This window comes from Solanum dulcamara, chromosome 9 (genome assembly GCF_947179165.1).
Source record: "Solanum dulcamara chromosome 9, daSolDulc1.2, whole genome shotgun sequence".
In the NCBI taxonomy this organism is placed as follows: Eukaryota; Viridiplantae; Streptophyta; class Magnoliopsida; order Solanales; family Solanaceae; genus Solanum; species Solanum dulcamara.
The window spans coordinates 35,445,165-35,456,464 of NC_077245.1; positions in this window are offsets into that span (position 1 = coordinate 35,445,165).

An 11,300-nucleotide genomic window follows, 5' to 3' on the forward strand; every position below is an offset into this window, starting at 1 on the left:
GCTTTTTGAATGCTTGGGTCAATATAATTTTCTCATGACTTTACTTATCTCATCTTACCATGTGATTTACTTGACCATTGCACTAAATGATTTACGTTGCATGTCACACCCAAATACTTAGTACATTCCAACGTACCAATGCATACTTTTTAACTACATTGTCTCATAATATAGGGGTTGAGATTTAAGATCACACTTATCTACGTGGCTAGTTAAGCTTTCCTATTAAATGGTTGTGGTGAGTCCTCATTTATCGGGGACTAGTTATCTAGTAGTCATTATTTTCAAAGACTTTTGCTATGTTTCATATTGAGGGTGAGCTAGGGACATGTCTTAGCCCCCGCCTATAATCATGAGTAGAGGCATCTAGTTTGACAAATATTTTGAATCTATGTTGTCATTTGTTTCTCTTAAATTTCTACTCATGATTTATACTCTCTTATGATGTTTTCGCTTTTAATTTACCTTATGTATGCTTATGATATGTACAAAAGTTTTGTCGGAGCCCTTTGGGGTTTCAATCGTTATGTTATGACTACGCCCTAGGTCAGGTCGTGACAGGCACCTAGTTATCAAGGTCGGTTGTTTGTTCTAATGTTAATGATATTAGATTAATCATGATAGATAGAGAAAGAGTGGGTGTTTTGTATAGTGATAAGGTTGGCATGCTTATTCCATTTAAGGTTATCGATATCGAAGAAGAGCTAGATGGATCAAGTCATGTGCATTTGATAGGTAAGAGTATATTGGTATGCCTTTGGTAGGTGTTAATGCAAAAGTAGGTGTACAGTTGCTAAGGTAGGAATGAAAATTCTTAAGTGATGTTGACTTCAATGGAGCTATAAAGTGGCTAAAATGGTAGGCTTGAATGCGTGGTTGTAGATATGTAAGTGATTGCAGTAGGCTATTGATGACTTCTTGTTAAGGGTTTCAAATGACTGTATTAGAATAGTTATAGAATTAGGCTTGAATATGGCATTGATGGCATATGGGTAATTTTGAATCTATGTTGTCATTTGTTTCTCTTAAATTTCTACTCATGATTTATACTCTCTTATGATGTTTTCGCTTTTAATTTACCTTATGTATGCTTATGATATGTACAAAAGTTTTGTCGGAGCCCTTTGGGGTTTCAATCGTCATGTTATGACTACGCCCTAGGTCAGGTCGTGACAGGCACCTAGTTATCAAGGTCGGTTGTTTGTTCTAATGTTAATGATATTAGATTAATCATGATAGATAGAGAAAGAGTGGGTGTTTTGTATAGTGATAAGGTTGGCATGCTTATTCCATTTAAGGTTATCGATATCGAAGAAGAGCTAGATGGATCAAGTCATGTGCATTTGATAGGTAAGAGTATATTGGTATGCCTTTGGTAGGTGTTAATGCAAAAGTAGGTGTACAGTTGCTAAGGTAGGAATGAAAATTCTTAAGTGATGTTGACTTCAATGGAGCTATAAAGTGGCTAAAATGGTAGGCTTGAATGCGTGGTTGTAGATATGTAAGTGATTGCAGTAGGCTATTGATGACTTCTTGTTAAGGGTTTCAAATGACTGTATTAGAATAGTTATAGAATTAGGCTTGAATATGGCATTGATGGCATATGGGTAAATGTATGATGTATTGGTTGTTTTTTTATTAGGTCTTGTGGTTTGTTGAATATGGTAATAAGGGGTAGTACTCTTGAAATAGAATTTTGTATAGAGGTATAGGGCCCTAAGGTTTTTTGTAAGGTGGATTATGAACGTGATTTTTCATTGGAGTTAGCCTCGGTTCATCCGGATGTAGATGGTCTAAGAAGTTAGATCTTGATGGAGGCTCATAATTCTACATACTCCATTCATCCCAGTTTGATGAAGATGTACCGAGACTTAAAAGAGTTCTACAGGTGGGTGGAATGAAGAAGGATATAGAAAGGTTCGTGTTCAAATGTCTTAATTGCCAATAAGTGAAGGCCGAACATCAAAGGCCGGGTGGCCTATCCCAATAGATTGAAATCCCTAATTGTAAGTAGATAGATATGAATATGGATTTTGTAGTGGGTTTGCCTCATACCTGAAAGCGTCATGATTCGATTTGAGTAATTGTTGATAGAATGACTAAGTCGGCTCATTTCCTATAGGTTAAGACTTTTTAAAATGCCAAAGAATATGCCAAGTTGTATATTCAGGAGTTGGTGAGGTTACGTGGTGTGCCGTTATCATTATTTCAGATCATGGTACCCAATTCACTTCTCACTTTTGGAGATCGTTTCAAAGGGCATCGGTACTAAGGTAAAATTGAGCAGCGCGTTCCATCCTTAAATTGATGGACAAGCCGAAAGGAAGATCCAAACACTAGAGAATATGTTAAGGGCTTTTATGTTGGAGTTTAAAGGAAATTAGGATGATCATCAACCGCTAGCTTGCCTATAATAATAGTTACCACTCAAGTATTAAGATGGCACCGTTTGAGGCTTTGTATGAGAGACAATGTAGATCCCTGATTGGTTAGTTCGAAGTAGGTGACATGACCTTATTGGGCCCCAATTTAGTACTTGACACTTTAGAGAAGGTAAATATCATTAGATAAAGGTTGAAGATAGCTCAAAGTCATCAAAAGTCCTATTCTGACACTAGAAGAAGGGATCTTGAGTTTAATGTTGATGATTGGGTGTATCTAAAGGTTTCACCCATGTAGAGTGTGTTTCGGTTTGGTAAGAAAGGAAAATTGAGCCCTAGGTATGTAGGGCCTTATAGAATCGTGAGGCGTATTGGAAAGGTTGTGTATGAGTTGGAGTTGCCATTGGAAATGGCCATGGTTCACCCAGTGTTCCATATGTCTATGTTGAGAAAATGTGTGGGTGATCCTAGTTCCATTGTTCCTTTAGGAGTAGTGAATGTTGAAGAAAACTTGACCTATGAAGAAGTCCCGGTTGAAATTTTGGACAGGCAAGTTAAGAGTTTGAGGAACAAAGAAGTTGTATCTGTTAAATTCCTTTGGAGGAATCAAAAAGTCCAAAGTGCTACATGGAAATTCGAAGCGGATATGATTAAGCGATACCCTCATATTTTTCCCTCTACGCAAATCTAAGGTATTAAGTTATCCTTTCTCAATTACTAGAAATCCTTGCATTTCAACTTTTCTTAACATATGCTTGCAAAATTATGAAATATGTTTTGAACAATGTTTTAAATTGGACTATTGCATTAATGATGGGTTGTTGGTTTACACTCTACTCTACTCAAGCTATGTTTTGCCTCATTCGAGGATGAATGTTTCCAAGGGGGAGATAATGTAACACCCACTAAAAACATTGTATATGGTATTCAAATTCTCAACAAAAATGATACAGCTTCTGTATTTTGAGCATAACTTTTCATAAGTTGATCTAAATTAGGTAATTCAAATTTCTAAATAACCCCAAATTCATTACCTACAACTTTCGTAGTCCATATCTTAAGATTCAGAGGCTAAGTACGTCAAATAAATTAATTTTTGCAAGGCATAATGCTGTGACAAAATTGAGTATTTATAGAAGAAAATTCATATCTCACTGTATAATAACTCAGTTGATTCTAGAACGATATAAAAGTAGACTTCTAGAGAAACAATTCATATGAAGACACCAAATCCTAATGAGGAAGTTATCTTGTTCAAACGGAGCTCTGAAAAAGGGTATTCAATTAAAAGAAGGTTCATCTCAAAAACCATGAAAAGATCTAGATCCATTTGACATTACCATGACATAAATAGTCCTCCATTTGACATCACCCATGGAATCACAATCCTCTATTAAATTTTCAGATTTCTGTTTATAATTATTTTGATTATTGTTAGGTCCCTACTTTACACATATAAATACCCACCTTATTTTATCAGTTTGTTCATCAAGATTTCTCAATCAACTCTTCTCTCTATACACTTCTTTACTCATTCTCAAAATATACTTTTAGTTCTTAGTAGTGTAGAAATACTATTTTGGTGATTCATATGCTCCGGGTAGTATACAAAACATTCCAATGAGGAGAAAAAGCTAGGACTCAAGAGTGTTCATTAAGTCCTTCAATTCTGAGTAAAGCTTCGGATTTCAGATATGTAAGGCTTCAATTAGAGTATTCCTTCCACTCTCATGTCTAAAGTATTTTGATTATATGATAAATTATGTGTATTTTTTTTATGCTTTACACTAAGGTGTGTAGTTATTGATTTATGGATCCCTTCACCAATGAATCCCAAATGAATTATCAAATGTTCTATTTAATTCAAGTATGATGCTTTATTGGTTTTCATATCATGATTCGAACTGTATAGATTATTAAGTATTTGAAGTTTAATTACCTATCTTATAGTAGCATATGTAAGACTTCAATAAGAGTATTCCTTCCACTCTCATGTCTAAAGTATTTTGAATATATGATAAATTATGTGTATTTTTTTTAAATTTTATCCTAAGGTGTGTGGGTATTGATTCATGGATCCTTTCATCCATGAATCCTAAATGAATTATCAAAGTCTTCTATTTAATTCAATTATGATACTTTATGGGTTTTCATATCAGGATTCGAAATGTATAGATTATTAAGTATTTGAAGTTTAATTACCTATCTTATATTAGCGTATGTAAGGCTTCAATGAGAGTATTCCTTCAACTCTCATGCCTAAAGTATTTTGATTACAACAACAACAACAAACCCAGTATAGTCCCACCATGTGGGGTCTGGGGAGGGTAGAGTGTACGCAGACCTAACCCCCACCTTAAAAGGTAGGGCGGCTGTTTCCGAAAGACCCTCGGCTTAAGATAGAAGAAAAAGGGAGGAGAAACAAGGAAAACAAGACATAGGTCAGTAGACCCAGGCATATAGCAAATAATATAAAAATATGAATAATGAGAGCGATAAAGTTAGGGTAGGAAAGATCGGGGATAAAGGAGAATTAACTACTATAGATAAAATAGGATACCCAAAGTAAACTGGGCCAACTAATATAAGCAGTAATCCCATGCAAAAATCATATGTTAATAAACAAATGAGTACGACTACGACTACTATGGAGAAAAGATAGGCCACCTAGCCCACTATCTTAGTTTGAGTCCTCCATAACCTCCTATCTAAGGTCATGTCCTCGGTGAGCTGCAACTGTGCCATATCATGTCTAATCACCTCTTCCCAATACTTCTTCGGCCTCCCTTTGCCCCTCCTGAAACCGTCCATAGCCAACCTCTCGCAGCTCCGCACTAGAGAATCTATGTCTCTCCTTTTCACATGCCCAAACCATCTCAGTCTCGCTTCCCGCATCTTGTCCTCAACCGATGCCACTCCCACCTTGTCTCGGATATATTCATTCCTAATTCTATCCATCCTAGTGTGCCCACACATCCACCGCAGCATTCGCATTTCCGCGACTTTCATCTTCTAAACATGAAGTTTCTTGATTGGCTAACACTCTACCCCGTACAATAGAGTCGGTCTAACCACCATTTTGTAGAACTTGCCTTTGAGTTTTGGTTGAACTTTCTTGTCATATAGCACTCCGGAGGTGAGCCTCCATTTCATCCACCCTGAACCAATACGATGTGAAACATCGTCGTTGATATCCCCATCTGACTGTATAATAGACCCAAGGTACTTGAAGCTTCTTTTCTTTTGAATGGCCTGGGTACCAAGCCTCACTTCCCCGTCAGCCTCATGCGGCAGGCCACTGAAATTGCACTCCAAGTATTCTGTCTTGGTCCTACTCAATTTAAATCCTTTAGACTCCAAGGTCTGTCTCTAGCCCTCCAGCTTGTCGTTAACTCCGTTGTGAGTCTCGTCAATCAGGACTATGTCATCTGCGAACAAAATACACTAAGGAACCTCACCTTGTATTTGTCTTGTCAATTGATCCATCACCAGGGCGAATAGAAATGGGCTAAGAGTCGATCCCTGGTGCAACCCCATCGTAACAGGAAATTGCTCCGACTCCCCTCCTACCGTCCTTACCCTGGTCTTAGCTCCATCATACATGTCTTTAATCGCTCTGGTATTTTGATTATAAGATAAATTATATTTATTTTGTTTAACCTTTACTCTAAGTTATGTGGGTGTTTATCAATAGGTTCTTCCACCCATGTAGTCCAAACTCTATTAACTAAATCTATTGATTTCAAGTAATATTTTCTTATGGGTATTTTTTATTTTTACTTAATAGCATAAAACATGGTTAAATTAATGGTTACTGATCTATTATGATGCAACATTATTTCGTATTTATGAATTGATGATTTGCAAGTAATTTCTCTATTTATCTCTTTAAAGATTCTTGAAATTCATGGTGGGTTGTTTAAAGTATGATTTTTAATTAATGGATTTCGAAGTATTTATGCATATTTATTTACATACATGTTTGCAAGTTGAAGTGATTTGAACCCACCTTGTTTTACTATGTTTTCAATGAAGTTTGACTTAAAAGCTTTGAATTTAAATTAATATTTATGAAAGCAATATCTATGATCAAAAGAGAGTCTTATTAAATGAAAGAATGATGAAATGATACGAATGATGGATTCTTTATGCAATAAGGACAATTCTTGCATATTTGAATTATCAAATGTTTTAATGAGCTATTCTATCGAATATGATATTTTGAATTCTCAAGCTATATACTATGACTATTTTGAAGTATTAAACTATTCCGTGGAATTGACATAGCACAGAATAGGTCATTGAGGTGAGATTCAGTAAGGAAATCCTAGTAGCAACCTCTTATCTCATTAACTATGTGCCAACATAGGAGCCCTTGTAGGCTTAGGCTAATGGATCCATGAAAGCCCTTAAAGTTAAGGTTAAAGAAATGAATGAAGTTGACAGAGTTCTACCTGGCAAGTAGTCTCCCTGGACAATGTAGGGGGTTATGTGAGATTTCATGTAATAGCTCACATGGTCTTAAATGTCGGTTATGGTCATTTTCCCACAAAATAAATATTTTAAATTGATTATGCATGTATTGCATTAAGTTTCATATTACATAAATATTTTAATATTTCCTTAATGTTCATACATGCCTACATACTTAGTACATTCAAAGTACTAATGCATACTCTTTTGCCTGCATGATATCACTATGTAGGGACCAGTGCTCCTCCTCATTCTCCTCCACGTGGCTAGTTGAGATTTTGTTTAAAGGCTACTTTTGGTGAGTTCCCATGTTCCGAGAATAATACTCCTTTATCTTTCTAGTTTATGATATGTTGAGATCTTTAGACACCTACTATGACATTTCTTTCTATTATGATTGAGGGTGAGCTAGGGACTTGTCTTAGCTCCGTTAAATCTAAAAGTTAGAGGTATTGTTGGACATATGTAAGTTGAGGATTTACAATTATGATTTTTTCTTATTTATTTATTGTCATTACCTATGAAAGGCTAAAAGAATGTGAAGAGGCTTATTTGAGGTACATTCGGGTTGCTCATTCGTCATGTCATGTCTAGGCCCTAAGATTGGGTCATGACAATGACTCTCCAAGTGGAGTGAATACATCATTTCGTCTCCTATATCAAATTCTTGCATTGGACGAGGATTAAATGGTGGTCAAAAATTCTGAGGAGAAAGACGTGAGTTTTGATGTGCTGGTGCTCGCCATTAGAGATAGTATTGTGGATATGCATATGGTTGTACACTATAGACTGCATATTGAGGTGGGACAATAGAGTGTTGTGCGTTTGGCATGGGGTGATAGTTATGGAATTGAGATGGTGGATATTGATAAAGTGGATCCCTTGGATTCTTTTGTGTGCTTGACATAACTGCTGCTACATCCTCCTTCATTTTCTTTCCCCCAATACTTTGTGATCCATTTTTAATTACTTGTGTCGTGTCTTTCAAAGCAGGCTGACTTACAATATTCCAGACTTAATGCCATTTTCCACCATTTCCACAATCTTAATAACTTCGGCGCATGTTTTTGCAACAACGAAAAGCAAATGATGAAAGTAGTTAAGTTCTTGCGTCTGGAAAAAAAATATCAATCATTTCTGACTCCTGCATTGGTGTCTTAACCCTAGCAGCATGCTCCCTCCACCTAATAGCTTATTCATGAAAAATTTCAATGGTCTTTTTTCTCATGATGGCAAGTGAAGTATGGTCTAGAAATATGTCAATATTATATTGAAACTATTGAACAAAACATCGAGCCCCCATATATGTCAGTTAGAAATATCTTGATCTATGAACCATTCTAAGGCATTTCCAACCAGGCTTTCCCCGAAATAAATGATGACCAGTTCCTCTTTGCCCTCAGCCCTTCTTAATTAATTTTAATATCTCTTCAAATAATCTATAGGATCCCCATGGCCAACATATTTTTCAAATTTTGGAGTCTTAAAACCAATTGGTAAATGAACGCGAGGAAACATGCAGAATTCACTAAATGAGACACTTTTGTTACCTCCCAATCCTTGCATGTCTCTCACACTCTACTCCATACTTTTTGTTTTTCTTTTCATGTCCTCATGTTCCTAGCTCTTAGAAGTTTTCTCAATCTCTATAGGAGAACAATCATGAGGAACATTGGATTGAAGATCATTATTAGATTTATTTATAAACAGTGGTTGAGAAACTACTTTACTCTGCTCAGTGGGCATGAAAAGTGGACTACTTATTAGGGGTGCATTTTGAGGCGCAATGTGGAGATTCCCACAATTTGGGATACACTAACGAATGGGCTAAAATCAGGTGGATAAAATGGGTCACTTGTCGAGACTTGAATGGAAGCCGACATAGTTATATTATGAAATATAGCAATTGAAGAAGGTGGAGTTTGTCCATTCATCCAGGCTTGATATATTTCAGCTATTTGTTATCTCACCATCCTTACTTCCTCCTCTAATGCTAATTCACGTTGAGCAAACTCGTTTTGAACTTCTTCATTGTCTGACTCTGATCCATCTTTGCGAGTAATTTTTCCTTTTTCCTTCGACCTTGTATTTTATGAGTGAGACGCCAGTTTAACCAAAAACCAACCAACCTCTTTTTAAGATAACTATGTGCATGGACAATGAAACTTGTTAGGATTAGACATTCTTCAGTTATAACCACATGTTGCACTTCATGCATACAAATATCTTTTTATATATAGAATGAGCTTAGACAAGTGGATGTTTAATCTCTACTTGCTCAACTACATCCATTTTTTTATTTATTTAATTTTAAAAAAAATTATTTTGAAAATGCATTAATCAAACTTGTTTGGGATTGCCTACGTATTCATTCTTCAGAACATGAATAAGATCTTTGCGTAGTTCAATAGTTTCAAAATAAAGTAACCAACACAATTCTTTTTTTTTATTTTCCTTTTGAATTTTGAAAGAAAAGTAATTATGAAAGATTATAAAAATAATCTTCTTCGTTTTTCTTTCTTAAGGATAAGTAAGATTTTTTTTAGTTAAGTTTTGTTAAAGTTTGAACTTACAAGAAAAACACCTACAAATAGCTACAAAAAATATTTTGAAAATTTTGAAATAATGAATTGCTTTTTTTTAAATATAAATTTTCGAATAAGGACCAAAAAAAATATTTTAAATAGGGATCACCCAATCCGAGGAGGATTGCCTATGTATTTCGTCGAGGTGAGAATCAGGTGTGCGTGGTTCGTGTATTTTGGAATATGAAGTAAGAAAATATCTTTTTTATTATTATTAATTTTTGAAGAAGGATAAAAAAAAAATTTGAAAAAGAGTTAACAAACTTTATTTTTTTTAAAAAAATTTGAATGTGGATTAACAGCCTTTTTTAAAATTTTTTTGAACTTATATCACCGCACCCATGGAGGGATGCCTACTTATCTCATGAAGGTGAGAATCAGGTGTGCGTAGTTCGTTCAGTTTGAATAGCTAAAAGAACTTTGAAATGTTAGAACCTTGTTGAAAAAAAGTAACTAAATTTTTTGGTTATTTTTTTTGTAAAAATGATATAAAAGAAAAATATTTTGGATTTTCATTTTTGCTAACTATACAGAAGAACAAAAAATATAAAAAAAATTGTTTTAAAAAGTTTATTTTTTTTAAAAAATTATTTTAAAGAAATGTATAAGAAACTAAATAAGAAAAATGTGTTTGACTTTTCTTACTATATGTCATAGTGTAAATTCGATAAGTCTTTTTCTCATTTTATTGATCACTCTAGAACATGAAAGACCTTATAAATAAATGTTATTTCCAAATAGCACACAAAATGATCTAAGTAGTCAATTTAAAGATGGATACGTGTCCTAGATGGATCGAATCTTTTGTCAAACCCAGTAATTTAAATGCAAATGATGAAAACAAATGGCCTACTAGGGATAACCATTTTTGTTAAATTTTGCTAGGTTTAAATATAAAGGAGATAGGTGTCTAGACTGACTTACCCGAGTGGACACTCGAGCCAGGGAGGGGCAACTTGTCAGTAGCAGAACTATTCCGACTTCATTGTTTGTCCAACCCCTCCTAATATTTGTGACTAATAATGCTTCACCAGGTGTCAAAACAGTCTAGCTTTATCTCAGCATAAAGTTGAATAGGTTTTTAGAGACTCAAATGGGTGCATAAGAGAAATCAGTTTAGGCAGTTAAACAATATCAAACCAATAAAAAAGTGAGCATGTAACACATTAATCAAACAAACACAACATATTCAAAAACAAATAATAAAAGCAAGTAAAAGTCAATATAAGAAAGCTCGAATTCTAGTTATTCCCTAGCAGAGCTGGTAGAGATGTCATACCCCCTTTTTCACTTGGGTTATTCTAATTGAAGTGACGGTATTGAAAAGTGACTATTTTATTATTTATTAAGATTCGCCACTTGGAATTGAGTTTTGGTTTTCCAAGTCACCATATTTAGACCCCTAATCAAAAGGAAGTTGAGTCTTTGTTTTATTGGTCTATAAAGTAGAAATTCGAATAATGAATTATGTTGACAGGAGGAAAGGTATTAGGCCCCCCTTGAGTCTCATGATTGTAGCACGGTCGCTTTTATTAACTTATACTTATTTTATACTATTTTAGATATATTATTACATGCTTTTTACTCACATTTTTTATTGTTGAACTTTATTGGTCTCAACCCAGATGTACAACCACATTCTTGGTTTTGTAATACAACTTCTTAGAAGCATAATTGCTTTTCTCTCATGTGTATCACGGCTAATACTTTCTGTCTACAAATCTTAATTTAAATTAATGAAAGTTAAAAATATTTTTCGACAAGGTGTGTCACCGCATCCTTGCGTTTGTTTTAATGTCTCAAAAAAATATGTAATCACATTCTTAATTGAAACAAATATTTTTAACATACTTAAAACTTC